At 36.1% G+C, this 24373-nt stretch overlaps 1 protein-coding gene and 1 long non-coding RNA gene across 10 annotated transcripts in view; one reads left to right on the forward strand and one right to left on the reverse strand.

Moving 5' to 3' along the window:
* Window positions 1-3222: 3222 nt before the first annotated feature.
* Cadps (calcium-dependent secretion activator 1) overlaps window positions 3223-24373 on the forward strand; it is a 126112-nt gene continuing 104961 nt past the window's right edge. For 7 of the 9 annotated variants that reach the window (XR_011419543.1, XM_070218032.1, XM_070218033.1 and 4 more), the window contains exon 1: window positions 3223-3560. The gene's annotated coding sequence lies outside the window, so the exon portion shown is untranslated. Of the gene's footprint in view, window positions 3619-24373 lie in introns of all 9 variants that reach the window. The other 2 variants (XM_044395410.1, XM_070218030.1) reach the window with 2 other exon arrangements.
* On the reverse strand, window positions 8407-9051 carry LOC138913751 (uncharacterized). The gene is made up of 3 exons (XR_011419579.1): window positions 8975-9051; window positions 8522-8712; window positions 8407-8457 (listed from the first exon to the last, which is right to left on the reverse strand). It is a non-coding gene; the product is annotated as an uncharacterized lncRNA (long non-coding RNA).

The following is a 24373-nucleotide window of genomic DNA, read 5'->3' on the forward strand; positions in this document are numbered from 1 at the left end:
ACAAAGTAAACTTTTAATTAATAATAGTTATTATTTACAAAGTGCAGAACATATTCTGAGACTTTGCTGCGAACATTAATGTTTTCGTCGCACAACAGCTTACATTTTGGCCCACTCATAGCAAGCTGTTTGTGAACGCTTTTCCGCTCATAACAAACTACAAATAATTCAAAAAAACCCAAAAAACAATGAGCTGAAGCATTATTTAATTTTTTCCCGCTCGATTTGATTTGTTCTCGCAGTAATCGTTCCAATTTTGACAGTCAAGAGGAAGAATTCAGAGTTGCACCGAGAAAACATCGCCTAACTATCGCATAAAAGAGCCCGTCAAAGTCCGTCAAAATTGGATGACGGACTAACTGGAAAATTTTCGGAACGGCAAAACCTTACGGACCATCCGTTCAACGATTGGTGGATAGTGGATGGAGCTCTGTGGGAAGACCCTATAATAATATATTTCGCATAATATCTCTTTGACACATACGTTTAAAGAGTTGAAGTTAAAAAATGTTGTATTATGCACTGTGCGGAGATGTTGCAAAAGCTGCTGAATAGTGTAAAAAAATTAAACAAAGTAAAAACAAACAGAGGAAATCTTTAGAAATTTAACGTACATTTATGCAATGTATTGCTGTAGTTTTATTCTTTTATTGATTTAATTCTAGCTTAATTAATAATTTAATTTCTCTGATTTAATCGATTACGTTTTTATTAAGCCTATCATAAAAAAATATTTTTGTCAAATTCAGAGTGTCTCTCTGTCTGTATGAACGCTGAGATGTCGATAACTACAAAAGCCAGAAAGTCTAGTTTAAAAAAAAAATGCTAGCATAGCAGTAAGCGAGAGGCAAATATGTATTGATATTCAAAAAGTTTTGGTTGTTGCTAGCAAAAAAAAAAATGCAAGAAAGGTTGATATGTGTGGACCAGAATTTAGGCTGTTCTGCACCCGAAAACAAATTTTGGCTGACAAGTCTCAGAAAGTGTTTTACAAAACGTAATAATTAATACTCATTAAAATTATGGTATCTGCTTTTATATTCTAAATAATCTATAAATAATCGAAACAGTCAACAATTAGTTTTGCTCACCACATCTCAATGTTATTATGTGCTAGCCAAAGACAGGAAAAAAAATTTATTGCATATTCGCCGAGTTGAAATCCCCCTTCATTTGTGTTGAGATGAGCAACTCATCTTCAAGATAGCGATTATCGGAAGTGCTCTGGGGGAATCGAAGTTTCACATTACTATAAGAAAAGACTTACTTTTGTGAAAAATTCGACCTGTTTCCGACAGATGGACATTGTGGGAAAAGGGTATATATATATACTTCCGGAGTAGTATTTTTTTTAATTTTTAGTTAGATGTTAGTTACAGTGGCGGACAAAAGTCTACATACGACCCCCTTTTTGTGAGTTTTACCACTCCTTTAGCTTTTACAGAAAAAGTAATGATGCCATCTATTATTACTCAAAAACCAAAATTTCATTCTTATACAACAAAAACTTAAAGAGTTATAAACAAAAAACCTAAAAATGGCACTGACGATTTTTTACATAGAACTTTCGATATTTTTGCTTCAATATTTCCCAATCCTGGTCTATAATTCTTATGTACCGGCTTAGTGGTGGTGAAAATATTTGACAAGGAGTATAATTCAGCAGCCAATCCTTCACGATATGAGGCGTATGCCTAGGATAGTTATTCTGTTGGAAGGTCCAACTCGTTTTGAGGCATAATTTGTACCCAGATGTTTTCAAAATGTGTTCTAATATGGTCTTATACTGAGAAGACCAAATTTCCTACTCCCGAGGCTTCAATTTTTAATTTCAATTTTTACAAACTACGGTGAAAATGATCTCATCTGAAATTATATTGCTTATGCACCTTGACTTAAAAATATTAATAATATAGCATACATATTCGAAATATGAGAAGCTATAATAATTTAGACAAGAAACCCAAAATACCCTTGAAAATTACTTACCAAAACAACAACGCCTCGGCGACACTGTCGGCCTAGGGATGATTTTGTGATGAATTTTTACCTGTTCCTCACCATTTGTAGGCGCTTATTCACTGCTATTTCAGAAGCTTAATTTCGTAAAGAGAGCGATTGAGAAAAAGCGGGTTCGTGAGAGAGTCGATTCTGCCAAGGTTCTGCCGGCGTCGCAGTCGACTCATAGGGTCTTCCCACAGAGCTCCATCCACCATCTACCATCCGTTGAACGGATGGTCCGTAAGGTTTTGCCGTTCCGAAAATTTCCCAGTTAGTCCGCCATCCAATTTTGACGGACTTTGACGGGCTCTTTTATGCGATAGTTGGGCGATGTTTTCTCGGTGCAACTCTGAATTCTTCCTCTTGACTGTGAAAATTGGAACGATGACTGCGAGAACAAATCAAATCGAGCGGGAGAAAATGAAATAATGCTTCAGCTCATTGTTTTTTGGGTCTTTTTGAATTATTTGTAGTTTGTTATGAGCGGAAAAGCGTTCGCGAGCAGGTTGCTATGTGTGGGCCAAAAAGTGCGTACGAAAATATCAATGTTTGCAGCAAAGTGTCAAAATATGTTCTGCACTTCGTAAATATAACTAATACTAATTAAAAGGGTACTATGTACTCCTAAAAAGTTCCAAAGTTGCTATAAATTACCAAAACAGCACAAATTTGGTTTTTTTTACAAATGTGCCAGATTAATATTGGCTAGACAGAGGCGTAGTTAGACCGGAGTGTGGGGTACGAGAGGTTAGGCTCCCCCCTGTCAGCAATATGTATGCATACTCGTTGTAGGATATGTTATAAACGTTCAGATATGTTTTTAAACTATTTTCTTAATCTAATTATTATATTATTCTACAGTAAAATTAGGAGAGCGCAATTTTACAACAGTTTTCCCGAGTTGAAATCCCCCTTCGTTAATGTTGAGCTGAGCAACTGCTCTTCAGTCAGCTGTTATTGGATGGTAGATGGTGGATGGAGTTCTGTGGGAACACGAGTTTCACATTCGTCAAAAATCCCAACCGTTTCTAACGGATGGACTCTATGGAAAGAGGCTATCAGTGCTACTTTAGCGCTCGGTCTGAGTTCGGGAATTGCATGGTAGTCCATTAAACATTGGTTTCGTTCCGACATGTGCCATTTTCACATGTTTCAAAATTAAAAATAACCCATTGTCAGTGCTGCTTATACTATCGAAAATCGATAAGTACTCTCATAAGGGGTAGTAAAGATACCGTTGTAGACTTAACTATTTTTCAAGAGCAGAAAGCTAAGCGAATTTTTACATACGTTGATAATAAATAAATTGTCTGATAAGAGTAATAAATCAAAGTGTTTTTGCTAATACCCAAAACAAAGAAATTGATGTGTTTACTGATTATAACATGTTTTCCTATTGTCATTCACATAGTACATGGCTGCAACCCTATTCGCTCTGTTTAGTTATCGTGAATTTTACACATTTATAAGTCTGAACCTTTAGACTTCGTGGAAATAACGGTTTAGTTAAAACGAAATAATTGTGAACACAGGTGGTAAAAGTAAAAAATAACTTGAAGGTACTTGAATTACAACAATCAACATCTCTATAAAAATTTACAGATTTTCCACCCTCAGGTAGGTTTTAACAAATATTTTCATACATGTACACTAGGGTGGACTTCTTTAAGGTCAACTGAGCTCAGCATCTTAAATGGTAGGTTTCTGTGTCCAATAAATTTATGCGAAAACAGAAAAATTTTATTTCATCGTTTAGGCGGTGCGCAATGGCCTTAAAGTTTCGCTAAAAATTAAGTGTAAAACTAGGAATTTACCCCATTCCATTTCTTGTCAGATTTTAACATGTCAACTTTTTAATTTCGCTCGAATAAAAGAGTCAAGTAGAAATGTATTTCATGAATATTAACAGTTGGACGTAGCCTAGCCAGTAGAGCTTCTGTCTCCGAACAAAAAGGAGCGAGTTCGATCCCCGACTCACCATTTTTTTTTTTTTGCGACCCACAATGAAATAGAGATTCTATTTTACAATTTTAAAGATTAACTATCACTTTTGCGTTCGCCAATAAAAATTTTCGTCAAAGAAGAAAACTCTTATTTTTCAGAGTCCGTAATATTTATAAGTTGTACTCTAAAAGTCCTTGATTATTCGTTATTATTGTTATTTTTAAGTTGTAATTGCCTCCCAGGGACTCGAATTTTATCAACGACTTCATCCCTTGTCAAAAAGCTCGGGAAAGTGATTAAGATACTTTTTTAAATACTGTCAAAGTATAAAATTAAGTCTACGGCATCTAGATGAATCTGAAATATGCGTAATAAACTTTAAAGCCGTTGCGCACCGCCTAAAACTAATTATTTTTTACTTTTTCTTTCTTTAATGGATTAAGGATACAAAAAGGTTATATATGAAGGGGTGAGAGCATGGCCTTAGAAATTTCATACAAAATAAGTCCACCCTAATGTACACATGCATAAATACGTATGTATGTATGTATGTATAAAAGCTGTTGGTATGTTATAAAAACGTAAATGCTTGAATATTATACTCGAATTTAAACTTAAAAAATAATATGTGGGCAAATCGCCGCTGTCGTTCGCTTTAAAACTTGAAATAAACATCTTCCCAAGACATCTATTTTTTGACTAACGGCTTAAATTGTAGGCCTTGATTAGCAATAAACATTGTTAGCATTAGCAATTCTACGGTTGACTAAGAGCCATTGTTCGAGTTTAATAGCAATAGCGATTTTAGTGTATTCAAAAATTTCAAGCTTTGCGCTCTTGCCCCGAAAGATTAAGGAATATTTTAATCCACGTAATTTTATAATGATTCCCGTTCTTTCTTTTTAACAAAAGTATTTTGTTTTGTTCGTAATAATAAGTAGTTATACTCGGTGTTCGTAGAGCAAAGGGTATATTGTATTCATAAGAAAGTAGTTTCCAAAAAGTCCAATAAAGATGTATACAAATTATTTATTTTACCTAGTGCAACTAAGTTTTTATCAAATAAAAACACCACTCAACGAGGTAAAAAACTAGTGACGATCGCACCTTCAACGTACAAAAGTTTTAATATCAACTTTTGTGACGAAAAATGATTTTAGATGCGACTAAATAAGTACGCTACTTAAAATTTACTCGTTCGGCCCGCTTAAGCAAATATTTAATATTTACACGAAAGTTTACTGTTGTAGAGTGCCGAATGAATAAATTTTATAATGAATAATTTTACAGTTTTAAATAAAATCGTTAGAGCCGTTTTTGAGAAAAATAAAAAAAGCTTAAAAAAAGTTTTAAAAAATTGTCTTTTGTTTATATCTTTTTAACTATTACATTTACACAAAGTGCAAAGAGAAGGCGTTTATAGCATTTAAAAATACCTTTCAAACGAGATGCAGCACAAGTCTGTAGCTTTAGTAGTAAAGAAGTTATTATTATAGTATTCCAAATTTTAGCTATTTATAGCTGTTTTCCCGCTAAACTAGCGAGTTTTTCCAAAAGTGATAGAACAAAAATTTTTTATATCGATGTGATGAACGCCATATCAAATTTTCAAAAAATGATAAAATGTTTTGGACAAACTGACAAACAAAATTAAATTTTCATTTTGGGAAGACGAAGAAAATCTTATTTTGGCTATAACTTTTGAACGAAGCGTCCGATTTTATCATATGACTCGACGGGTATTTTCAATAGGAACACAACTAAAACAATACGAGGGGGCAATTATCCTCACCGGCCCCAACAGCTCCACATTTCGAAATTTGCACTTTTTCACTTTCACCGCTCTTTATCCCAAGCCAATTGATTTTCTTAAAGTCTTGGTATGCAATCCTTTAAGTTTTTGCAATACTTTTCGATTGCTGTATCACTCATTATGATCGGACCAAAGATATTATAAACACTAAGATGTGTAACGAGGAGCAAGAAACTGTACGGAGGCAGCGTAATTTTTGTCAAATGCGACTCACACGTATTCAGTCTATTTTTAGAATGCCGCCCAGCGGGAATGTGAGAAGTTGGTTTTTGTGTTCTTGAAATCCTGTTCCTTTTTGCAGGCGGCGGTGTGGGGTTAGATAATTTCTGAGCGATAAATGGGGGTGGGTTTTTGAGTAGCATCAATATCAGGCCACTTATGCGCTGTGTGATTTCTGTGGCACTATGATTATAATATTTTTTAACAAAAAAAATTACCAACTTATAATATTCAGAAATCCTATGATTTACACCAAAACCGAAAGACTTGTTCTCACATTTAGTTTTAATTGTTAGTAATTTTAAAATTCGTAGAAAAAATATTATTAATTTTTAATCAAATAAATTAATTTTAAAAATGATAATCAAAATGTCTATAATCATAATATTTATTGATGATTTTAATTTATTTTACTCAAAATGTTTACAAATAATAATAAGAATGAATGTGGGATTCAGCATTTTTCGAATTTTGAGGTCCTTTTGCTAAGAATCCTTGCGTCGGGGAACTCTTTGGAAAACGCAGTTTAACTTGGGAATTCGTAACGAATCAAAAAATATAGCATTCATCGAGGTTAATTTTTGATGCTGCATAGTGTTATTTATTGACCCGTCCATTTATTAAACTATAATTTAAAATTTTTTTTATTTCTTATTTTTTCATATTATGTAATTTATTGAACATTTTTAAATATTTTTTTTAATTAAATAAAATAAATTATTAAATTTTAATTTTTTTTTTTATTTTTTTAAACAATTTTTTTTTTTAACAAGAAAGGAAGCTAGAGAGACTGAGAGACTACACTCATAGAAATTTTCCGGTAAAATCGCCCTAAAAACAAGGAAAATCGCCCTAAAACGGGGGTCAATGGCGACTAGGCAACAAAATTAGGGCAAATTGCCCTAAAAATACTGGTGAATTTGTCACACATTTAGGGCGATTTTTCGTAGATCTAGGGCGATTTTTCTATTTTCAAAGCTAATTGCCCTAAAAATAGGAAATGAGACCCTTACATCGCCGGAGGGAATTTTAGGTCTTTTAAGGTTTATTACAATAAGTACTGATTATCAAATTTTACTTCTAATTGAATGCATAGAAATAATATTTTTTTTTGGAATGAACAGATTGTTTCTTTAAAATAGTTACAGTTTTAAGGTTTTATAATCCTTCAAGAGTTCGGATAAAGCTTTACCTTTCTTATCAGACTCTAAATGAATTTCATAAAACATTTTTTGGATAAATGTCGTGGTTTAAAACAAAAAATATTTTGAAGCACACATCAATACTTTTCAATAAGGTTCGCATTCTATAAAAAAACCTCTGATAAGTAAACTGGAAATTCACCAAGGTCAAAAAGGGCTTGTTCCCACGTTGCAGCTAAATGGTTTCAGTTTCGGCTTTCCGGATTAGCAATTTTCCGACAATGCCTTTAGATGTGTTTGCAGTTCCCCAACAGTAGCCTTCCAAACCAAGAAACGGCTTCGCGTGTCCGCAATGGTGTGCTTCGCGTTCTTGCTCCCGCCGTCCTTCTTTGTCATTGCTGTCGCACCAACACTGAATGGATCGCAAGCCAAATTAAAGTTGATTGTATCTCTATTAAATAAAAACAGTCTATTTATTGAATGAGAAAAGAAAAAGAGAAAAAGCACATACCTTCAGCGTGGCTTTCCAAAGATTTGAGCAGTTTTATTCCCTTACTTTCGCTTTTAAAAAGTGCGAAAAGTGGTTTGCGGAAGCTGGATCTCAAAGACGTTCTCAATCTAAAACAAGAAAAAAAATTGTTAGAAATTAATATAAAAATGCACTACTAACAGTCAGAATTTTCATTTAGCCTACGATTGCGTTTGCTGCTACTTCTAGAAAAAAAGAAGCAACAAAAGCAAATTTCGGTTACTGACGAAATGATGCAATAGAAATTTGGGGGTTATTTTGGCATATGCACTTGTGAATGCGGTTTGTCCGGTGCATAAATACAGATTTCTGGTAAATACCCACCGGGAAAATTCCTCTGGAAAATAACATATTTTCAAGAGGTTTTTCTATAGAAGCGGAAGGGACTAAACCTCATTCACCCCTTACATTTCTTCCATCTCTGGTTTCAAAATACACGGGGGTGACTCAAAAAGTAAGGGGGAAATGAGGTTTCTATCTGGATCTCTGGCAGAAGAATGCAGAACAAAATCCACTGGTTTTTCGACTTCCCGCATTATAGATTTTCCACACGTACCCAGTTATGGTTTTCCTCCACTTGCAATATCTGTTTTTCTACACCCTCCCAGTTTTGGTTTTTCCAGACCCTCGCAGTTTTGGTTTTGCACTGCTTTGCAGTATCTGATTTTCCACACTAAAAATCATGTTTTTTTGTAATATTTGTTTGTGTATTTATTATCGAAGCATTGGAACTACAAATTTTTAATGAAGCATTCCCGGGTTTTGCTTGGCCGAATGCAGTTCTTAGATATCCATTTCTTGTCTGTATTCTGAAAATATCAAAAATAATTTAGATATGAATGTAAGAACAGGAATAATAATAAGAATAATTACCATTATTAGGTCTCCGCACAAAATTAAAGGATCTCTCCAGAAATTATGACTGGTTTGCCATGGCCGATCATTTACCCTCTGTTCAGTTGTTATATGTCGGGTATCTATATCAAAAACTATGAGAAGAAAAAATAAAATATGACAAACGCAGGCGCAACACTTCTGGTCCCAAGAAGTCTCAGTCGGCCTGGCTGAAATAAATGTAATATTTTGATTAAGTTAAACAACTAAGTTAGTACTGAAGTACTATTTATACAACCATTTAATGAACACCTCACACCATTTACCACTGATAAAGATTAAAAACATTTCAAGTGTCACTGAAATGCAGAATTTGTGTTGAAGATAGCATCCGGAGGCGTATATTTATTAATGGCGAAAATATCTGTGATACTAACCTTTGTAACGCTGAAATAAAGGTTATAAAAAGACAAAATTCATTTTATCACTCACCTTTTTATTGTTTTTTAGATTAAAATTAACTATTTTCACTTTTTTTTTTTCACTTTTTCCAACAAATTTAAAAATGATGTGACCCTGCATTATATTCTTGATAATACCATACAAAATGCAGATAAATGTGGGGTAAATTTCGTTGTAAAGTTGGGTCACACTTTGGCGCCGAATAAATATTTAAACAATACTTTTCAGGGACCGTAATCATTAAAGATTACGTATATTATAGGTATATTAGGCATTTTTCGTGTTATCAATACCACCAAAACGAATTTTTATATTTTAACAACACTTAAAAATGGCTTAGGCCACGATCTGACGAACAAATTATTTTATTTCACAGAAAATGTTTAAAAATGTAAAAAACAACAATAGTTTTCTTTGTAATTTAATGTAATTCCTTGATAAATGTGATCAATTATTTTAATCGTCTTACCGTGGCTTTTCTCTATAATTTGGTTGAATCCCACATTCATCCTTATTATTATTTGAAAAATGTTGAGTAAAATAAATTAATATTATCATTATAGACATTATGATAATAATGTTATATAGTTTAATTTTGTTAATTAACAATGATTAATATTTTTTCTACGAATTTTAAAATTACTAAAAATTAAAACTAAATGTGAGAACAAGTCTTTTGGTTTTGGTGTAAGTTATAGGATTTTTTAATATTATAAGTTGGTGATTTTTTTTGTTAAAAGAATTATAATCGTAGTGCCATAGAAATCACACAGCGCATAAGTGGCCTGATAGCGATGCTACTCAGAAACCCACCCCCATTTAACGCTCAGAAATTATCTATCCCCACACCGCCGCCTGCAAAAAGGAACAGAATTTCAAGAACACAAAAACCAACTTCTCACTTTCCGTGAGCCGTGGGCCGTGTGAAATGTGTGCGTAAGGTAGGGGATAAGATTAGGAAGTAGAATTTTTATAAATTTAGGATGAATATCGTCAGGCCCAACTGCGTTAGACTTAACTTTAAGAATATTATCTAAGACATCACATTGGTCAACACACATAAATCTAAACCTAGTATCACAGATGTTTTCAGGTACTGAATTCAGGAACTGTGCAGTCTGCTAATTATACCCCTTACTCGTAGAGTAAAAGGGTATATTAGATTCGTGAAAAAGTATGTAACAGGTAGAAGGAAGCGTTTCCGACCCTATAAACTATATATATTCTTGATCAGGATCAGCGCAAGTTTGTTTCAAAAGGGTGCCACGCCCCTCTAACGCCCACAATCGCTTAAATACGATTTTAAAATTTCAATATTTCGGAAAAGTAAAAATGCAGTTTTATTGTGTTTATGAATACCTATCGAAATGTAGAAGACATTTTTTAAATCGGACCATTCGTTAAAAAGTTACGGCGGATCAAAGTTTTTATCCCCTACTCCTTCGCACTCCCTTTAGCTGAGTAACGGGTATCTGATAGTCGGGGCACCCGACTATAGCGTTCTCTCTTGTTTTAGGTTGAGTTCATCTATGTCAACATCTAGATCCTGTGATGTGTTTTGTTTACCTATCCCTAGAGCTTTAATTTGTTTCCATGTTTGACTCGAAGAGGTTGCATTTTTAAATCTTTGCCTAAAAAAGTTTGATTTTGCAGAATCGATTAGTTTGGTAACCGTTTTTCGTGCCGTTACAAACGTGCTATGGTGTTGCGGTGTCTTGTATCTTTTCCACTTCTGGTATGCTTCATTTCGTTTTCTAATTGCCAATTTTATATTATTACTAAACCATGGTTTTTCGGACGGTCGAATTGTTTTACTTTTGACTGGAACAAAACTATCGTATAAGTGGCTAATATTAAGTTGAAGAAGGTTGAGTTGAAGATCAACTGTTGGAAGACTGTAAATACCCTGCAGGAAAAATGCGAACTAGTCTGAAAAACTACTAGTTAAATAACTAATATAAAGCAACCGGAATTTGTCTGAATGCATTTGGACTACACAGGGTCTAGAAAATTTGTGCTAGTCGAAAAAATGATTAATACAAAACTAGTAAAAAATAAACTTGTCTCGGACTAGTACCTTTCTGACAAAAAAAACCTTAAAAATATTTAACTGGTAGAACAAATACATGTTAGGGTCTAGTTAAAAGGCAACTGGAATTTAACTAGTTGCAAATGAAACACATATGATCCAAAAATATAGCCTAGAGGGTAAATGTCTTGGGAAATTTAACAATAAACAAATCAAATACTCGAGGTCCTCGGTTCAATCCCCAGTCTCTGTACATTTTTTTTTTATTTTTGTTTGCTAGGTGATGCTTTAGTTTTATTTTAAACTTTGTTTAATCTGTCCGAGGCAATATATATGTGAAAAATCACTGTTTATGAATTATGTCACACTAAAATTCATAAACCTTGTTAGGGCATTACAAAAAGTGATGCGTGCAAATCCAAAGGTCCCGGGTTCAAGTCCTAGAGAGGGCGACTTGCCTCAAAAAAAGTAAGTTGGTTTTAATTCCATTTAATTATCATTTACTGTATTTGATTACATAATAATTATCAGAAATTCTCTAAGGACCGCGCCTATTGATTGGATACTAAATTAGGAGAGCGTCAAGTTAGGCATCGTCAAGTACTAGTGAAATTCAATCACTTGATGGTTTAGAGATTTATTTTTAGTTTTTTCGTGAAAATATTTTTTTGAGTGTAGTTTAACAGCTGTAATCGTAAATTGGTTAACAGTCACTAGTTCAAAACTAGTAGCAAATGGACTAGTTGTTTCCGACGACAAGCATATGAAAAATGGACCACTTCATTACAAGGAAATGGACATAACTTGAACTAGTTGACCTTCTTGACCCAACTAGTATTTTAATAGTCCAAAACTGATTCCGTTTCCTGCAGGGTATTGTCCATATACACAGGTCAAATGCTTCCCTCAGCAGTATATAGTTAATATTCTTAAAATACTATTGTATGGTCAGTGTAGTTAAGGTCAAACTTATAGGTCAGGTATATAAGGTCATGTTTTGAAAAGGACGGAACGATTAGCTGATCATACAAACAAATCTAATAATGTGTTTCGTGTTCTGCTGAAGTGGGTTGGAAATGAGAGATTCACTGGTTTCAGACCTAGCGATTCCATGTTGCTGGTAAGATGAGATTCCCTCAGAATATTACTATTAAAATCGCCCGCAAGGATTACATCAGTAAAGTTTACTGTAATATCTGACAGAAGATTGATAATTTCGCCCGCATCTCTACTCAGATCAGAAAGCTCATTAGAGCTCATAGTAAGCCTCTCCTCCGTCTATAGGCTTGACAAATACGTCTCCACGGCGAGTAAAGACGGCCGCAACCCGTTTTTGTTTTTTGAGTCGCATGGCATGTTTAAAGATTTCATAATTTGTTTTTGTTAATTGCTCGTTTAAATATATAAATGCCGGCGAGTCAAAACCGATCAACTGTAAGCTCAGCTGCGATTTGGTTGTTCGTCGGTGCACTCCAATCGCCCGCAGCAGCGCAGCTTTTTCGCGCACGTGATCCATTTTTATTATTATTATTGGATCAACAAGTGAGTTTCTTTGGCGCGGGCGGACTCGAAAAATAGACCTAACTCGCGGAGGAGGGGTCAGGTGTAGTGAAAAACAAAGGCGATTGAAAAGAGTGGTGAGATTTTCCCCCTCGACTTGCGGCACACCATGCCAGCGAAGGTTGCATGCAACATCCGCGACCTCCTCTGCATTGCTTTTCGCTGCCAGTTGAGCATCCAGTTCACACACTTGTTGTTTCAGTGTATTCACCTCTTTTGCCTCGGTTTCCAGCTCTCGCACTCGTTTCGTAAGATTCTGTATTTCGGTGTTCATTGCATCGAATTTGGCCTGTAGAGTGTTAAGAAAGCGGGCCTCGCTCTTTCGATACTCTGAGCCTAGTGACTCCCTTTGCTCCGCGAATTTATCATCGATCAGCTGCAACAGTTCCATGTTAATTTCCTTCCGTTGACTCGAGAATTTTTCTTCAATTTGTTGCAGCAATTGTGTGTCCGACGTGCGAGCTACCTTGATGTCGGTATTCGATTTTTCACTCCTTAGTCGCTTAGATGCACTCATAATGTTGTTGTTTTAATAAAATGTTTGAGTTTGAGTGATTTGTGTAATTGTATTAGTTATTGATTTGTGTGTGTTTTCGGTAGTTGTTCAGTCTTTATGCACTGCAGTTTATGTGTGTGGAAGTTTTTTTTCTTCTTGTTTTAAGTGTTTTTATACAAAAGTGCTGAGATTAGACGAACGATTTGACCGCTAAATGATCTCAGACCCCAGGCGGTTTATCTTCCGATAAAAATTGTTTATGTTTTTAGATATTTTTCGACTTTTTAGCTAGTGTTTCGGGAGCTCTGCAAAAACGCGACTCTTTTCTTTCAACACTCTCTTTTACGAATTACTGTCCGTATGAACGCTGAGATCTCGAAAGCTACAAAAGCGCCGAGCGCCACGCCCCACTAACGCCCGACTATAGCGTTCTCTCTTGATTTGTTTGATATCAGCAATTTTTAAATAGACAAGACAAACCAATAAACTGTTTTTATGCTGTTGAGGGAGACCTAACACACTAAATCAAGCTTCTCTAGAAGTCAACTGGCCTGTTTTTTTTGGCATAAGTGTTTTATTACAAGTATTCAAATTTTTTTAACGTTAATGAAAACCTATTAAGAATGGATCAAAATGAAAAGTTACATACTGCAAATGCTAAGTTAACAGCTATTAAAGTCTGCCACAGCAAGCGAACAGAACGTTTTTAAATTTTGCTTGATTTTGCAGGGCACATATTTTTAGTAAAATTAATCAGGGCTGTGAACCACTCCGGAGCTGAACCACTCCGAACTGGAGCGGTTCAATTTTTTTTAGAACCGTAAACCGGAGCGCCGATTTTTTTATAATTGAACTGGAACCGAACCGGAACTTTTTTTTTGATATTCGGTTCGGTTCACAAAAAATTTATTGTGTGTGTTCGTGTTTTTTGTTCAACATTGAGGGGGGTTTTCTGATCATATTAACATAGAGTTTATTTACTAAGGGAAATAAAAACTCGCAAATATTTTGTCTATGCAATGACTAACTCAAACAATCTAATAATACATATATAACTATCATCTTCTAAAACTTTTCGCAGTATGCCAACATTAAAACAAGAGAGAACGCTATAGTCGGGTGCCCCGAATATCAGATACCCGTTACTCAGCTAAAGGGAGTGCGAAGGAGATGGAGATAAAAACTTTGATCCGCCGTAACTTCCGATTTAAAAAATTTCTTCTACATTTCGATAGGTATTAATAAACACAATAAAACTGCATTTTTACCTTTCCGAAATATTGAGATTTTTAAAATCGTACATAAGCGAAAATATTTGAAAACTGGAATTCTTATCCATTAGGTTCCTATCTACCAATCCTCATCTAAAATTTTGCAATATCGCCTGGGGCAGTTTTCCCAGGCTTGTTCAGCTATGTTTTTTTTCGAAAATTTACTGAAGAAAAAAATGTATTTTTTTTTTTTTTGTGGTTTAAGTTTTTGCGACACCCGTGGATGCCGTGGGATTATTTGGTAACCCTTGTGAACGTGGAAATTGCCAAGTTGTTAAATAATTATTAAAAAAAAAAAAAATACGGAAAGTCCAAACGTTATTTTTTTTCACTTTTATTGATGAAATACAAAATACACAAGAAAGGAAGCTACCTTTGGCCAGCCGAAGCTTATATACCCTTGTAGATAAAAGAGTGCTCACTCGGTGCAGTTCCAGGGATTCCAGACTCAGCGTTTCTATTTATTTAAATTTTGTTTTTAAGTAGTCTAGAATCAAAACGCCTACTTCCTACAAAGTTACAATGAATTTTCTTATATTTGTTTGAATATTCCTATGGGAGCCTTAAGATATAGTGGTCCGATCCGGCTCTCTGCGACATATGTACTACCTGCAATAGAAATAAGACTTTCGGGAAAGTTTCATCGCGATAGCTTTAAAACTGAGAGACTAGTTCGCATAGAAACGGACAGACGGACAGACAGACAGACGGACAGACGGACAGACGGACATGGCTAGATAGACTCGGCTATTGGTGCTGATCAAGAATCTATATACTTTATGTGGTCGGAAACGTCTCCTTCACTGCGTTGCAAACATCTGAGTGAAATTATAATACCCTCTACAAGGGTATAAAAATTATAACATGTTCAACATTTTTGTCGGCTGATTTGATCGTCACTATTGGGGTCTCTCACCCCAGTGTACGGCGTGGCGCTCGGCTGAAATAAACTTGCGGTGCGTAGGAAGACCAAAAATATGTTTGGGTACTTTCTAGCTTTTGTAGTTTCCGAAATCTCAGCGTTCATACGGACGGACAGACAGAAAGACACACGGACAGACAGACATGGCTATATCGACTCGGCTAGTGACCCTGATCAAAAATATACAGTCAAGTGAAAAATAATAGGGATACCTTTTGTAATGTCTAGGGAAAATAGGGAAGAAGGGGCTCCAATAATAAAATGGGCTCAATAGTTTGTGGCCCTAGCGGCCAAACGGCTCGTTTAAATTGTGCGTCGTGTTTACTGAAGGTTCCTTAGGACACCAGAGGGCTGCATTAAAAATTTAAGCGCCATCAGTTGAAGAAATTACGAACCAATTTCCGTCAATGCTAAATTTGTGAAAGAGAGATTTTTTGAAATATTTATTTATTTCTGATGGGAAATTTTATGCCCAACGCGTTTCTCTTACTAAATAATTTGTTGGTCTTCGTGGTATTTGATGAGTCAGACTGTCAAATGGCCCAAGTCGCGGCTAAGAGCGGCAAAACAAAACGAAAATTTAAAGGAATAATGGAATTGTAGAAACCAAGGAAGAACAAGAGAGAACACTATAGTCGGGTTGGTGTTCCGACTGTCCATATATTACGTAATCACAACTTCGGCGATTTTTGACCCCACCTACCAACTCGGGTTGGTGTCCCGACTAATAATCGTAACTCAGCTAAAGGGAGTGCGAGGGAGATAGATACATAAACAATTTTGATTGCGTATAACTGTTTAATGAATGGTCCGATTTGAAAAACGTCTTCTACTTTTCGATAGGTATAAGTATACACAACAAAATTGCATTTATACTTCTCGGAAATCTTTAGAGATGTATGCGCAGGGCACATTGTGGGCTCATGTAACTATTAAATTCCGAAAAGATTACCAAAATTGGTTGACCACTTTTGAAGATGTATCCCAAAAAACGAAGAAAATTTGTGATTTTCTTAAATTAAAGATACCGCAAATACCAGAGCTGATGGACTATACGCGTAGTGACAACTTATGCTTAGAAAAGCCTCATTTATCGAAAAAAAATGGTGGCAGGCCTGGACACCGACCCATGTCACATTTTGTCGGCCTGCGTAATCATTACTTTTGAGTTTTAAAATAAAAATAAAAAATAATCATTATTTCTAATCGGAAAAAATAGAACTAAAAAATAATGTATATTGTTTATTTTTATTATTTTCGCTTTTTTTTTTTGCATGTAGGGAATGCAGGCGTACCACCTCTGAAAAAAACTTGAACTTTGCTTCTGCATCCCGTTATAGTCAGTATAGTAGATACTTCCAGCCTTTGTTCATGCTTATGTTTTAAAACATGGATTATAGTCGAAATGCTCTTTTCATTCTCTCTCATTGTACAAGAACAACTTAAGGCTGCGAGTTCTTCAACACAACCTGGAACAACATTAGACAAAATACGACTACTTTTTCATATCTTCAGTAGTCCAAAGTTTAAAGTAAACTGTCAACGACATCAGACGTATTTTTGTATCGCTCCGCCGAATGATTACAAAATATAGTGAAAATTACCGAATTTAACTCGCGAAAAGACGCTCTGGGTAGGCATGGGTACAAGTGCTCGTGTTGCCCATGAAAAAATTTTAAGTTTAGTGTGATAAATTACTAATATAATCTATCAAATAAAAACACCTCTTAACGAGGTACAAAACTAGTGACGATCGCACCTTCAACATACAAAAGTTCTGATATCAACATTTGTGACGAAAAATTATTACACTCGTCATTAAATAGACTTTCTAATATTTTCTCATTCGGCCCGCCCTAGCAAACTATTCAAGCCTTTTTCCCTTCACAGGCATTTTCTTTTGCAGCGTGCCGAATGAAAAAATATTAGAAAGTCTATTTAATGACGAGTGTAATAATTTTTCGTCACAAATGTTGATATCAGAACTTTTGTATGTTGAAGGTGCGATCGTCACTAGTTTTGTACCTCGTTAAGAGGTGTTTTTATTTGATATCAGAAGTTTTTGTTTGTTTACATTTGCTCTCATAGGAGCTATAATATATACATTTAAATTTAAATTGGTCAATCATAATTTGTAAGCCATTGTATTTAAACAAATTAAGTTAAAAAGTATTTTAAAATACCTTTTAAACGAGGTATGGCACATGTCTGTACCTTTAGTAGTGTAGAACTTACAAACTAACGAAATTTAGCCATTTTTAGCTTTTTTTCCGCTAAAGTAGCGGCTTTTTCCAAAAGTCGTAGAACAAAAGATTCCTATATGGAACTCTTATGTGCAAATTTACTGATTCCATGACCCTAAAATACAGTTCGGATACCCTCACACAAAATTCAATACTCAGGGAGCGTTAATTGTTCGAGCTGGCAACAGTGGCTAATTTCGTATAAAAATAACTTTTAAACGTGACTTTTTACAGTAATGTGTTATATACCAAAATTTAAGGAATCTCAAGGGCTATACAGTTTAAGGTTTTAAAGAAAATCGTTAGAGCCGTTTTTGAGAAAAATAAAAAAAAGCTAAAAAAAAAAGTTTTAAAAAATTGTCTTTTGTTCATATTTTTTTAACTATTACATTTACACAAATTGCATATAGAAGGCGTTTATAGCATTTCAAAATACCTTTCAAACGAGATGCAGCACAAGTCTGTAGCTTTAGTAGTATAGAAGTTACGGCTTTCCGAATTTTAGCTATTTATAGCTGTTTTCCCGCTAAACTAGCGAGTTTTTCCAAAAGTGGTAGAAGAAAAGTTTTTTATATCGATGTAATGAACGTCATATCAAATTTTCAAAACTTAAAAAACATGTTTTGGACAAACTGACAAACTGACAAACAGAATTAAATTTTCATTTTGGGAAGATGAAGAAAATCTTATTTTGGCTATAACTTTTGAACGGAGCGTCGGATTTTGACAATTGACCCCTCATTCGACGGGTATTTTTAAAAGGAATACAAATAAAACATTGCGAGGGGGCATTTATCCCCACCGGCCCCAACAGCTCCAAATTTCGAAATTTTCACTTTTTCACTTTCACCGCTCTCTCTCCCAAGCCAATTGATTTTCTTAGAGTCTTGGTATGCAATCCTGTTAGTTTTCGTAATACCTTTCGATAGGTGTATCATTCATTATGATCGGACCATCACAGTAGATTTTCATTTCTTCGTGTATATATAGTAGTCGCCTTCGCACACTCTCCTGGTGCGCTTCGTCACTACATGGACTGCCGTCTATAGTGATAAATTATAAATTAAAAGCCAACGTGTCAGAGTGTAAGCTCTGAAACTTAATTAAAATAAGCACAGCTGGGCAACAACAACAAGACGAACGTCGACTTTCGTCAATCAGAAACAACGCTTACCTTTGTATTCGAGCTAATGAGTCAATAGTACCAAAGAAAACTGCAACATTGCAAGTGAACACAGCGAGAGCGCGCTCGCTCTCCCCTGCATTACTATGTGCAAGCGGCACAGCACCCGATGAGCGCCCAAAGCCCGTCACCCGACCCCTACGACCTTACAAGCAATATAAAAACAACTACCAGCACAATGCCCGTATTTACCACTGTGACTTCGGCACTAACAACAACAACCAACCAAAAAACTACGAAAAATGCTAACGGAACGTTTATACAAACTGGAATCGATCGCTATGTGCAAATAAAAAGAAAATTAAGCCCGCAATCTTCTAGAAAAACCAATGCATCAAAAGTATTAAAATCAAATACTATCACTGTCCCGAAAAATACGCTGACCAATAATAGATTTAAACAACCATTGCTAAAAAACCAAGGCCACCACCCATATATGTTCGTCAAGGAAATTGTGCTGAGCTAGTCAAAACAAGAGAGAACGCTATAGTCGGGTTGGTGTCCCGACTGCGCTGCGTAGGAGGCCCAAGAATATGTGTGGAAAATCTCAACCTTCTAGCTTTTGTAGTTTCCGAGATCTCAGCGTTCATACAGACGGACAGACAGACAGACGGACATGGCTAGATCGCCTCGGCTAGTGACTCTGATCAAGAATATATATACTTTATGGTGTCGGAAACGCTTCCTTCTAGCTGTTACATACTTTTGCACAAATACAATATACCCTTTTACTCTACGAGTAACGTTTATAAAAATAACTGACCTAAGCGGAGCTAACAAGTTCTATGTCACTTCTATTAGAAGAGGTAACATAAATGAAACCAAAATTCAGGCAAACGATGAACAAGATTATCGATCAGTGGCCAAATACCTAGATAAGGGAAAAACCAATTACTATACCTATCAACTCAAAAGTAGCAAAGGCATACAAGTAGTTATCAAAGGAACTGAATCAACAGTTCCAACCATTGAAATAATAGATGGGCTTAAAGAAAAGGGTTTTAATGCCAAAACGGCTATAAACATAATAAACAGAAACAAAATTCCCCAGCCAATGTTCAAGATAGAACTGACACCGGAAAATTTGCCTTTAAATAAAAATGAAGTTCACCCAATCTACAAGCTTCAATATCTATTGCACCGCAGAATCACGGTTGAGGAACCCCATAAACGGAATGGACCCATCCAATGTACGAACTGTCAAGAATATGATCATACGAGAAAATACTGCAAACTTTGCGCAGTCTGCGTTGTCTGCGGAGATGCACATTTAACTATGGACTGCCCTCTAAATAAGGAAAACCAATCTGCCAAAAAATGTAGCAACTGTGGGGAAAACCACACGGCCAACTACAGAGGTTGCCGTATTTATAAGGAGATGAAAAACCGCCTAACCCCAAAAATAACTGCAGCTAGAAACCCAGCCATCCGCCAAAATCTTCCATATATGTATACCATCAACAACGACACCAGGAGTATTTTTTTTCGCTCAGGCGCTGAGCTACAACAACGGGTCTTACGCTTCAGTTCCAACACCTACATTTAAACAAACCATTCCAGGATTTTTGGAGCAACAGGCATCGAACCATACTTCGGAAAGTATCTGCGTAAACACATCCCAATTACCTAGTGGTATAGAATAAATGCTGGCAACTATAACAAAAACAATGGGAGCAATGCAGCAAACTCTGCAGGAGCTTGTGCGCACTCAAAATCTCCTCCTGGAGCTTCTAGTCAAACAAAAATCTTAGATGATCACTCTTAAAATATCTTTCTGGAATGCGAATGGCATTTCGCAGCACAAATACGAGCTTATGCAGTTCCTTGATCAATATGACATTGACGCCATGCTCATATCAGAGACTCACTTAACAAATAAAAACTATTTTCATCTTATTGGCTATACATTTTATTCGACAAATCATCCTGATGCCAACTCATGGAGATAATGGAATTCTGATAAAAAATCGCATTAGGCATTACGAGATGCCATCATTCGCTACGACTTATATCCAAGCAACAGCAGTACACCTCGAAACCCAAAGCGGGTACCTAAACCTAGCCTCTAAATACTGCCCACCGCGCTTCGCTATTACCGAAGCAGAATTCCTAAACTTCTTCGATATATTGGGTGACCGCTTTATAGCAGCTGGTAACTACAATGCAAAGCACACACACTGGGGATCTCGACTCATCAACCCCAAGGGAAAACAACTTTACAACGCGATAATAACTCCACGAAACAAGCTTGACTTTATTTCTCCGGGTAAGCCTACATATTGGCCAACAGAACCAAATAAGAAACCTGGCCTGATTGATTTTGCTATCACAAGAAGAGTGCCGCAGGCTCATGTTCGTGTGGAGCACTTTCTAGATTTATCATCAGATCATTCGCCCATCTTGCTTCACCTCTACGACCATCCTCAGGTTACAGAACGGTTACATTCTCTAAGTACTGGTAAAACAGACTGGCTCAAATACATAAAGTATGTAAGTACTCATATTAATGACCGCCCAAACATTTCCTTAAGAAGACCTCGACAATTCAGTTGAAGCGTTAGTGAATGTTATTACACTGGCTGCACAACATTCCACGCAACCTATAACATCTAATAAACCACTTAACAGCAGACGTGCTTCTAGGCACATCGAAGAACTGCTATACAATAAGAGAAGGCTTCGTCGAGAGTGGCAAGCCCATAGATCCCCAGCCTCTAAGGAGCGCCTAAAAATAGCCAACTGCATGCTCCGCAAAGCACTAGAAGCTGAGAAAAATAGAGTTGAACTATCCTTTATGAAGCAACTCTCACCAAATAGCAAAAGATATCCACTGTGGAAAGTTAAGTCAGGCATATGTCCACCAATAGAAAGTGAATCACCCCTACATAGGCAAACAGGAACTTGGTCCCGCAGCAACGAAGAGAGGGCGAATACATTTGCCCTCCATTTAAAAAATGTCTTCAAACCACTTCCAGCAACGAATAGCTTTGTGCTACCAATAATCTCCAATCCTGAAGCTAGCCCGGAAATTATATTCCATCCAGAAGAAGTTACAAGAATCATACAGTCCCAAGACAAAAAGAAAGCGTAGGGTCACGATCTCATCACCCCAAAAATGATTGTAGAACTGCCAAACTGAGCAAAACATCTTTTTACCATAATATTTAACAGCATGATGAATTTGGGATATTATCCTCAACAATGGAGGAAGTCTGTCATTATAATGATCCATAAAGCCGGAATGGACAAGTCCCAGCCATCGTCATATAGGCCAATCAGCCTTCTCCCGTGCCTATCAAAGATATTTGAAAAGCTGCTCCTCAGTCGCATCAAGCAATACTTGAAAGCCCACAATGCAATACCAATGCACCAATTTGGATTTCGTGAAAAACACGGAACTATTGAACAAGTGAACCGGATAACCTCCGAGATACGAAATGCATTTGAAAGGCGAGAATATTGCTCCGCTGTCTTTCTGGATGTCGCACAGGCCTTCGACCGCGTGTGGCTGGACGGCTTAATTCATAAAATCAGATTAATACTTCCACAAAGCACCCATACAATTTTAGAGTCCTACCTACAGAAAAGAAGCTTTGCAGTGCGATGCAAAGATTTCCTCTCTGATTATCATCCAATAAAAGCTGGAGTACCTTAAGGAAGTGTGCTTGGGCCGACATGTATATAACGAACAAAAATGAAAACATGTTACTTTTACCCTAAACAGGCAAACCTGCCCTTCACTATCCCTGAACACTAGCCACTAGCCACAAACTAGCCACTAGCCACAAACAACTGAAGTAACATATCTAGGAGTCCACCTGGATAGACGACTCACTTGGCGTAAACATATCGAAGCTAAGAGAAATCATTTAAAATTTAAAGCCAGCAATCTACATTGGCTTATTAACGCTCGCTCGCCACTAAAATTAGAGTACAAAATACTTTTGTATAATGCAGTCCTAAAACCAATTTGGACATATGGGTCCGAGCTATGGGGAAGCGCATGTGCCAGCAACTTCGAAATAATCCAGAGAGCTCAATCAAAGATATTGAAAACTATAACAGGAGCTCCGTGGTATATACGGAATGAAAATATTCATAAAGATCTAAATATAGGCTTAGTTAAAGACGAACTCGACAAAGCGAAAGCAAAGTATAATCTCAAGCTCCAGGCCCATTCTATACACGACTCCGGCGAAAAAACCTCCCCACCCAGCAGCAATAGTTAGGGCCGTTATTCTAACCCTGCAGGAAAAATGCGAACTAGTCTGAAAAACAACTAGTTATACAACTAATATAAAGCAACCGGAATTTGTCTGAATGCATTTGGACTACACAGGGTCTAGAAAATTTGTGCTAGTCGAAAAAATGATTAACACAAAACTAGTTAAAAAGAAACTTGTCTCGGACTGGTACCTTTCTGACAAAAAAAACAAGAAAGGAAGCTACCTTCGGCCAGCCGAAGCTTATATACCCTTGTAGATAAAAGAATACTCACTCGGTGCAGTTCCAGGGATTCCAGATTCAGCGTTTCGATTTATTTCAATTTTGTTTTTAAGTAGTCAAGAATCAAAACGCCTACTTCCTACAAAGTTACAATGAATTTTCTTATATTTGTTTGGGAGCCTTAAGATATAGTGGTCCGATCCGGCTGGCTCCGACATATGTACTACCTGCAATAGAAAGAAGACCTTCGGGAAAGTTTCATCGCGATAGCTTTAAAACTGAGAGACTAGTTCGCATAGAAACGGACAGACGGACAGACGGACATGGCTAGATGGACTCGGCTATTGGTGCTGATCAAGAATATATATACTTTATGTGGTCGGAAACGTCTCCTTCACTGCGTTGCAAACATCTGACTGAAATTATAATACCCTCTACAAGGGTATAAATATTTAACTGGTAGAACAAATACATGTTAGGGTCTAGTTAAAATGCAACTGGAATTTAAGTGGTTGCAAATGAAACACATATGATCCAAAAATATAGCCTAGAGTGTAAATGTCTTGGGAAATTTAACACTAAACAAATCAAACACTCGAGGCCCTCGGTTCAATCCCCAGTCTCTGTACATTTTTTTTCTTTTTTGTTTGCTAGGTGATGATTTAGTTTTATTTTAAACTTTGTTTAATCTGTCCAAGGCAATATATATGTGAAAAATCACTGTTTTTGAATTATGTCACACTAAAATTCATAAACCTTGTTAGGGCATTACAAAATGTGATGCGTGTATGGCTCAATCAGTTAGTGTGTCTCCAAATCCAAAGGTCCCGGGTTCAAGTCCTAGAGAGGGCGACTTGCCTCAAAAAAAGTAAGTTTGTTTTATTTCCATTTAATTATCATTTACTGTATTTGATTACATAATAATTATCAGAAATTCTTTAAGGACCGCGCCTGTTAATTGGATACTAAATTAGGAGAGCGTCAAGTTAGGCATTGTCAAGTACTAGTGAAATCCAATCACTTGATGGTTTAGATATTAATTTTTAGTTTTTTCGTGAAAATATTTTTTTTAGTGTAGTTTAACAGCTGTAAACGTAAATTGGTTAACAGTAACTAGTGCAAAACTAGTAGCAAATGGACTAGTTGTTTCCGACGACAAGCATATGAAAAATGGACCACTTCGTTACAAGGAAATGGACATAACTTGAACTAGTTAACCTTTTTGACCCAACTAGTATTTTAGTAGTCCAAAACTGATTCCGTTTCCTGCAGGGAAATA

This window comes from Drosophila takahashii, chromosome 4 (genome assembly GCF_030179915.1).
Source record: "Drosophila takahashii strain IR98-3 E-12201 chromosome 4, DtakHiC1v2, whole genome shotgun sequence".
Lineage (NCBI taxonomy): Eukaryota > Metazoa > Arthropoda > Insecta > Diptera > Drosophilidae > Drosophila > Drosophila takahashii.